The sequence below is a fragment of the Strix aluco genome, chromosome 13 (genome assembly GCF_031877795.1).
Source record: "Strix aluco isolate bStrAlu1 chromosome 13, bStrAlu1.hap1, whole genome shotgun sequence".
Taxonomy (NCBI): domain Eukaryota; kingdom Metazoa; phylum Chordata; class Aves; order Strigiformes; family Strigidae; genus Strix; species Strix aluco.
In genome coordinates, this window is record NC_133943.1 from 1,957,694 (window position 1) to 1,967,464 (window position 9,771).

A 9,771-nucleotide genomic window follows, 5' to 3' on the forward strand; every position below is an offset into this window, starting at 1 on the left:
GAAGAATTTCTTCCTTAGATCTCATCTAAATCTGCTCTCTTTCAGTTTAAAACCGTTACCCATCTTTCAGAAGCAAATACAACTCCTCTAGATAGATGATACTAGATTAGACTCCATTTGGGTGTTGTCTCCTGCCCTGTAGCTGCCTCGTTATGACCTCCTTTGGCTGACACTCAGCACAGTTATCAGCCCTTCAGAGTACATGGATCTGTGACAGTATGAACGTGAAAGGCTGAGGAGCAGAAGGGACTACCTGAGTCACTATTTCCAGTCTCCTGCCGCACGTATGATCGTGTCATCCCTTCTAGAAATCTGTCAATGCTCCTTTATAAAACTGGTTGGAACATTAGGTACAAGAACAACTAGCAGTTACAAACTTATATATTTCCAGCGTAACGTCTGGTGGCTGGAGTGTTTGCTGTTTGGATTTGTCTGAACATTGTCCTGTATCTAAGATATCTTCTTCCTGCTCTTGTCTCCCAGTCTGTTTATAGACTGCACATATCCTCAGCATTCATTTTCCTACATAATCAATTCAAACTCTTCCACTGTCCAAGTTCTTTGTTCAGCTGGTCAACGACGTTGTTAATGACTGTAGGACAGAGACTACATCTTGAGGCCATTCATTAGTTACCTACTTCAGCCTAATAACTTTCCTTTTCAACATGACTCTTAACATAGCTCAGTAAAATCATCTGCCATAGTATTTTCACATCTTCTCCAGCTTAACCAATACATTATCATTTGATGCAGTGCTTTCCTAAACCCCAGATACCTAGGATCCTTGTCTACTTATAGGATGAACTCTCTTACCAAAGAGGGATACCTGGTCACTCTGGCATGATCCATCTTCAGCAATCAGTGTTACATTTTGTCTTATTCTACCATTTAGTTCTATGACTTTAACGTATGTTTCTTTCCAGACTTGTTCTAAAGGCCAACACATCAGAAGAGCCAGTCTTCACTAGTCCAAGATGCGTTTTATGTGTAACTTAATGCACTGGGGGGAATGTAGATTTTGTCACACCCTGATTTGAAAACTCAGTTCAGGTCCAGGTCAGGCCTGGGGATATGGCACAGCCACCTGACTGTCTCCCCAGGAGCTGCTGACCCAGCCAAATCATTTTGTCTTCTCATTTCTTTGCAGTCCATCCTGTCATTGCAGATGCTGCTCTTCACTCACTGCACCGCCTATCTCTCAATATCTTATATCAGTATTTTTCCTCCGACTGCCCATCCTTCCTTGACACTTTTTTAACCACTATGATATCTTCATTTACCTGATTATTTTTTTTTTAATTCCTATGTACTGTCAGTTCTGATTTCACTCTACCATACAGGATAAGCATGGATGCAGAGTCTGACAGACAAGATGTTTGCACTCAGCTGGGAAATGGAACCTCACATATTGATCTCATTTGTTTCTGCTGCAGTTGGGCGCAGGGCATTTTACTGGGAGACACTTATCCCATGTTGCCTTCATACATTTTTTCCATTCTACTCCCACGTACCTCCCGTAATGTCACTACTCTTTCTTTATTCAAATTCTGCAAGACTCATTGACACTGTGACGCAAAGAACTACCACGGTTCTATCCATGGATGATGGACAGAAGTCTTCCATTATGAAAAATCATGTGCATTTTGTTCCGCTCCCAAATCATACCTAGGTGGTATGTCACCATGGGTGTGATCAGTTTGGGGAAAAATTTTTCATTATTTCAAAGCCAGCTAAGACATTGTTGGTGATTCAGATGCTGGTGACAGCCCAAAAAGATTAGATTATTGGCCAATACAGCAAGAAATATTCTTGTTATTTCTTGTTAATTATATCATTATATATTATATATTGTCCTTTAATTCTTGTTAAATATAACAAAATACATACTCTATTAACATATCATGCTAGACATGCTAATATCTATACTAATAGTTTTTTATAAAACTACCACTATTTGTGAAATATAACAAAATATTTGCTTTCTACCCACGCTGTGGGAAAGGGAAACCTTTCAGAAAATCTGCTTTTCTTCTGCCAAGTTTATCATAGACACTTTTTATCTCTCTCCCTCTAGGGAAGAGTGGCCATACCAGCTCAGGCAAAAGTCTATCTGACTCAGCATCCTGTCTCAGAGTAGTCAAACGCTGATTTCTGGAGAGGAATGTAAGTATATGTCATGTTATTCCCTGCGTGCTCTTCCAGGATCCAGACATTTTCAGCTGGGGCCCCCTCGTGTCTCTTTGGGTGTGCTCTGACAATTGGATGCTCTATGAGCCTAGTGTTAAAAGCTTTTTCAGTTAGGATCAAAAGATCCTTTCAAGAGGGTTTCTTTAATCTCTAGTTATACTTCTCTTGCTGAATTAGGACAAGAATAGGTATTTTAATATTAATATTAAATATTTAATATTTAAAAAGTATTTAAAAGTTTAGTTTAGCAGGTTTTGCCACATGACTTAAGTAGATCTGATCATAAAATTATGTATTGAGAAATTAATTATTTGATGTGCACAAGGTCTCCTTTGCTTCTGTGACTCTCAAGCAGATAGCTATGGAAAACTAGATGACTCTTCTCACATGGTTGAGTGATTTGTCTGATTTTGCTGGAAAATTGTAACCTTTTAGTGGGTGACTGTTACCCTCTCACAAGCCCTTGCCAAGCGTCTGAAAGTAGTTTTTAACCATTTATAAGCACTTCAGGACTTTTCAGTACATAGAGTTTTTCCACTAACGTTGCAGGACAAGGTGTTTACTCGATGCCAGGACTGCTAATTTCTGCCATTAATGCCTACCACGCTTTTACTGACAGGCTGTTGCTAATTAAACCCATGCTTTTCCTGGCTATGTATTACGTGCTGAATTTCACAGACCAGCGAGGGTGAAGGAGGAGGGCTAAAGAATTCAAACTGGTTAAGTGATGTTAGGGTCTGTGTGTGTCTAAGAACTTGCTATTATTTTTTACTATATCTAGAACTCCAGTTTCTGTTAGAAAATCCTATTGAAGAAAGGATGTCATATTACTGAGTGGAATGTAAGAACTACTTAGGTTTCCAGATCTCCATCTATCTGATTACGTGATGCAAAAGTAAGAATAGAACCACATAAAGATATGTGTTATACAAGGAATACTCCTATTTCCTGTGATGAGTTTTTGATATCATGTAAGAAAATGACATCTCTTATCTACAAAGGTATTTTCCCCTTATTTGATGTCAGACAGAAGGAAACCCCCAACCTGTCCCCACTGAGGCATCCCACAGTGCCTATAATAATTCACACTATGTTCTTGTGCCTTTTCCTATATGAGAAAACTTTCCCTTTGATTTAATATTCAAGGTGTACATGAGTATATATAGGGCATGTGGTGTTAAAAAGGCGTAATCAAAAGTAGCTTTCCTGGAAGCAAAAATGCTGTTGCTCTATATCCTTTTATTGAGTAGCTGCTTATCTGGCTCAATGGGCAGTGCAATAGAAGAATTTCAAGTAAACTTCAAGGCTTTAGTGGATCTAGCAAGCAAGGAGGTGGGTCATTTTCTTTTCCTCTGCATTTTCTACAGTTCTTTTGATGGAAGTATAAAATCGAGTCTGGGCTAGTTTCAGCTCTCGTTTGCGTGTCCTGTGTTTTGTTTGTTAAACTTGAGATGCTGAAGGCACTGCATGTCAACCTCTCCTCAGAAGCTGGTGCTGCAATTGTTTCCCCAAAGGAAGTTCAGAAATAGAAAACCTGATGAAGATGATATGTAGTTAGAGATGCTTAACAACGTGGCAGTCGCTTAGAAGAGAAATACCTTCTAACACTACTTTCTTTTTTAAAATTTTAGACTTTTCTTCCAGTACCTGTTGGGAAATTTCAGGTAAGAATTTAAAGCTTCTTTATTACAGCTGTTGTTAATCATTTGGAAAATGCTGATGCTTTATAGCAGATCTTGAGAGAAAGAGAGAGTTAGACTCCTAAAAAAGACCGAATCTCACAAAACTGGAATACACGTGCTAATGGTGTGTTGATGAGCAGTTCTATCAAATTCAGTTAAGTTCCTTGTATGCAAAAAGTTATGGAAATAAATAACCAATTCTGAGACCATGATCTCTGAGACTTGGTTACACTCCCACTGAAGGTAATCTCAGGAGCTCTCGCAGAGAGCTTAGTGCTGAGGCTGTTCTCAACATCCCTGTGTGAGGTGCAGACCCTGAATGGGACCTGCTGGCATTTAGAGCAGGTGGTGGTGGATACGGTTCGTACTGGAAACGCTAAAACGTTCTTACCTCTCGGCAAACAGAACCATGTTATAAAGCATAATGGAGTTTGTCTCCAAAGGAAGCAATTTGCAGGCAAGACAAGTTATCACACACAGCCATGTTGATCAGTGGTTTTCAGCCTGTGGTCTGCAGATTCCTACAGCTCTATGAGCTGAAAAAAGGTTCATGAAAAATAACTGAGGAGAGGCAGCCTGTTGTTGGGAGGCCTTTAGAGGAAAAAACATCTGGATTTTGCAATTTTAAAGAAGGTGAAGAGCCACACTTCATAGACAGAAGAGTAGGGTGCTTCTGTCCTTCCACACGGAGATGGTAGCTGTGAAAGGCAATTAGCAGATCTAATCTCCTCAGACTCCTCAGTGTGATTTTGATAAAGCTTCAACCTCAAGGGATTTTATTCCTCTTTTACAACTCTTTTTCCTGTTTTTCCTTGATAATGATTTTTTAAAAATATTTTATACTTTTTCTCTCCTGCTGTAGATTTTTATCAAATCCCAGAAAATATAGGAAAGTACCTCCTTCCCTAATTGTACAGTATTAGAGTAGACAATAGGTAATTTCTATTTCTGCTCTGCACGCAGTTAGTTATTGAATTCAATGAAAGATAAAATTTAACTCGTTTGGCAGAATATAATTTTGCTGTTTGATATGGTTTTTTTTAGTGCAATCATGTTCCCTGTCACCTTAAAAGAACCATAGAACGGCTGAAAGTTTACTTTAAGAATGACCAAATGAGAACACACATTTCTCTGATGGAGAGAAACATGGACCGCATAGTGACAACTTTAAATAAAGCACGAACAGTAAGTTTCTCATCAGTTATTTATAGTGATTAAACAGGTAAAAATGTGAAATTACTGTAAATGGACTGCTTATTTGTTTTCAAAACATATGAAATGAAGCAACTCGGCATCCTGGTCAACTAAAGCCAATGGCAAAATTTTGATGCCATCTCTGTGCACTCTTAATTTCTCACTGTTGAGCATTACGGCTGCTGCTCAGCAATGGTTTTATAGAAAACAGCCCAAATTCATAGCGTCTGGATGGAAGTCACCGTTTTCTAAAAGATGCATCACCCTGGACTTGTCATTGACCAGGGGATTAATAAGAAAAGGCCCTAAGCCACGTCTCAGTGCAAAGTCAGCCAGGAAGAAGTATTCCTGATTCTCAAAAGATTTCTCTCTGTTCATTCGTGAAGATCTATCTTTCCTTCTGATTAAATATCACCTTGAACAACCACCTCCGCAGCGATACGCTCTTTTTATCCTCTCCCTTATTATCACTATTACCTGTTGGTATCATTATTCTAGAAACCCGAGAAAGACGGTTGCTGCCTGATGTCCGAGATGCCCCCGCAGAGCGCCCTGACGCGCTACGAGAGGTTCTTTCAGAAGCTGCATGAGAAGTGCTAGAAAAGGTGCTGCTGGGTGCTGGCAGCCCGCGGGGACGTCTCTCACCCAACACTAGAGCCGGTTCTGACGGAACACCGCAAAGCTGCCGCGGAGTGTCCCGGGGAGGCAGCACGACATTACCGTGAATGTTTTATATGTGTATTGTCAGATATTTATGTCTTATTGTAGTTAATAACATATTTATTTAATTTATAGAGAGCTTTTATGTTTGTACAGAGTCCTAAAGTTCAAATCAATGATGAATAAAAGAACTTAAAGTTATTAAATCTGTTGTGGGGTTTGTGTGCTATAATAATTAGAGTATACGTCAAGACTTGAATAAAACTGTGTGAGTGAAATTGAAAAAATACAGATTAGAAGGCAGAGCCATTAATGTGCTGTCCTGCAGACATTTACAAAATTGGCAGAATCTTTATTTCCTGAAGGCAGGAGAAAAAAAAAAAAATGAGAAAAGGCTATCTTTTAAATATGTGCATGATTAAGTTTGAATTCAGCGTGTTTTCCTGAAATTCTATGACATAATTGCAGTGCAGTATACCTGCACTCTTTATTTAATATATTTATTGTGACAGCACATCATATTTAATATTAGTCCAGATTTCTTTTCAACCCATGTTATCTTCAAATTTTGGAGCAAGAGTGAGGAATTTGTGTTTGTTGGCTCAGTGCCAGGCCAAAGTGAAACCTTGAGCAGATCTCTCGGGTTATTGCCATAAAAATACGGTAATGATATTACAACAGAAATATGTTAGTGATATGAAATGATAATTACAACAGAAATATTACAACAGGATAATTACAACAGAAGCAACGGTGGTAGCAAAGGATGTCGAATTTAGGCTGGGTTTGATGGTTTTTTTTCCTCAGGATTGCCTTAAGCTGTATTTTTCATGAAGTGAAGAATGTATTTGTGAGTTACTTTTCCTAAATAAAGTTATTACGTTTTTCTAGAACCTGAAGTGTCAGAGGAAGACGACACTTCTGCTGACGTATGGAAGTGTACATTGGTCTCCAAATGAAATGCAGTGGATTCACCGAGCTGGCTTTTGGGGCACAAAGTAGTTCGAGGACCTGCCTAGCTAGGCATTGTGTAAGCTTTAAGTCAAAGGTGTTTGGCCTAGATGTATTTTTGGGAAGTTGTAGACCCTTGTCAATGAGGTAAACCACATGAATAAGTAATTGAGTATAATTATGTCCAAGGAACCAGCAGGTTTGTGACAATTGTAACAGATAGACAAGATGCGACAAATAAATGAAAGGGTGCACAGCAAAGTGATTTCCATCTTGGTGGCTGGGAAAAGCCAGGAGGAAACCAGACGCTGTTACTAGCGGTGTGACAGTGGCTAATCCATTGGGTTGTGAAACTAATAAACCTTAGCTGGAACAAATAAATATAGTGGTAAAGAGGAACCACAAAGGACACCATCCCACAAGCCAATGCCCGTGTCATTAGTCACTGCTGGAGGTTTAGCAAGAGCAGACATCAGCAAAACATTGAATTTTGAAAGACCCAAACATGAGAAGGTACCTCTAAACAGTGCTCCTCTGACGCAGCTCCCGAGGAAACGCCGGCACATCCTTGGAGAGGCAATAAACCAGGAAACCTGACCCATACAGGGGGGTTATTCAGTATTTAAACAACAGTTTTCACAAGCAACTGGAAATGACGCACGGCTGCTAAAACTGAGGCAAGGCTGGAGAGCACCAGTTTTTTATTTTACGGTTCATTCCAGCTTTCTGCATAAAGCTGAAAATAGCAGCTGGCATTTTACTGCAATGTTTGCAGAAACGATATAGTCTCAAACAAAACCAAAAAACCCCCTTTTCATCCAGCCGTTGCTGAGTGACTGTAACATCACTACAGGTCGTGCTAAAAACTCACCTTTCCTTCCAAACCAGGCTAAAACATGTTAAAAGTGTCAGCTATAATGTGATGTACCTGTGGGTGGCGACAATGTTGCTCACCTGTGCCAAGCTAAACCTCACCAGGCAAGCACAGACAAATGCTACTGACTGATTAAAAGACCACACTGGAGCTTAATTAACTAATTAAGCAGAAGAGAGCTCTAATTACAGCATATTTTAATGCAGGCTTGCATAAACTCAGTTCACACAATTGTATTCTTCTGCTATTCCTTCTCATTATGTTGCGGTGGGTCCATCCACACGGGGCAGAGCACATAGAAATATTTTCTTTCCGTTTTGCTCTTCTAGAAGCATTTTACTTCCCGTTAGTACAAGTTAACAGAGTTTGGAGCTCCCATAATTCTCATTTTAGGCTATTTGCTCTTCAGGAATACTAGTGCCAGGAATATAAAACAATTAAGAGTCCTTGGGAGCATTTTAAAATACCCTTAGTTGGAGAAATGGGTTTTTGGTGTGCTGCCAACGCAGTGCATCATCCGTTTGCCATCTGGCCAACCTGTTGAAAAGTCATTTCAGAAGAGAAAGGAAAGGTGCTGTTTCAAACCAGAGTCAGCAAGGCACATGAATGAGGTTTTTAGGAGTCCTGGGAGGGAAAGGCTCTACATGCAGGGGCTGAGGAAGCTACAAGGCTGGCTGTGCAACCTTTAAAATTCACATTCAACATACACAATGCTGTTCACCCTTGTGAGTGAAGAGGAAAAGCCTCAAGGCTTTCATTTTCAAGATGTCTAGGCAAAAAAAAAAAAGTCAAACTCAGGCAGAGACCACTCTTGGGAAGGTGTCTCGCTGAATGCAGAGGACACCCCGCACCGAGGCAGACTCCTGCAGAGCGCGGTGTGTGGTGTGAGAACTGAAACCCAGCGCATCGCTTCCAAGATAAAAATCAGAAAACAAAGAAACAAAAACCTGGAGACAAATAATACTGAATTGTTTAAGCTGAAAGAACGATAATCACAGGTTTCTGAGCTCCTACCAGTTTCATTTTCTGGCTGGGGGAGGCAAAGGATTTTAGAAGAGGTGTTAAACTGCCAGAAGGAATTGCTGAGATCCGAAGAGGTGAACATCCCACTACGGCTCCTCTGCCTCATCACTTCAGGGAGTTACAGGACAACAGTTTAGATTATTTTTTAATTATTCTGGCTACCATTCCCACTAAAATTTCCCATGATGCTGAAAAGCTTTCTAGGACAGCCTGAGTCAGCTGGTGGTCGTCCCTTTGCTCCAGACTGGGCAGAGAGCGAGCAGCAGATAACATCTGCATTTCTATTAGTTTTGGCTGAGTCTTGGGCAACAGCTGGCTCCTCTGGGTCATCTTCCATTCCCTGGCTTTCCTCTTCTGCCTTTCTTTTTCTCTATAGGAAGTGTCTCACTTTGTGCAACAGCTCAGACAAGCTGGGCTTAGGGTGGCATCTGACAGAGTCCCTCTGACGACAGTGTCTGGTGCTAGATAGGAACTGTGCTGCTCTCCTAGCCTACCTGAGCGACTTGTGCCCTGGCTTGCCTTTAAGAAGCAGCAATAGTGGACTGTAAATAAAGAAGTTTGTGGAAACTATGCTAAGGCACATGGAAAATAAGGAGGTGATTGGTGACAGCCAACACAGCTTCCCTAAGGGCAAATCGTGTCTGACAAATTTGGTGGCCTTCTGTGACGGGGTTGCAGCATTGGTGGATAAGGGCAGAGCGACTGATGATGTGTACCTGGACTTGTGCAAAGCATCTGACACTGTCCCGCACGACATCCTTGTCTCTAAATTTCATGGATGGGCCACTCGGTGGATAAGGAATTGGCTGGATGGTCACACTCAAAGAGTTGCGGTCAACGGCTCAATGTCCAAGGGGAGAGCAGCGATGAGTGGAGTCCGCAGGGGTCGGTGTTGGGACCAGCACTGTTTAACATCTTTGTCAGCAACACAGACAGTGGGATTGAGCCACCTTCAGCAATTTCACTGACAACACCGAGCTGTGTGGTGCGGTGACACACTGGAGGGAGGGGATGTGTCATTCCAAGGGACCTGGGCAGGCTGGAGAGGTGGGATGTGCAAACCTCATGGAATTCAACAAGGCCAAGTGCAAGGTCCTGCCCATGGGTCGGGGCAATCCCAAGCACAAACCCAGGCTGGGTGAGGAGTGGCTGGAGAGCAGCCCCAAGAAGAAGGACTTGGGGGTGTTGGTGGATGGAAAA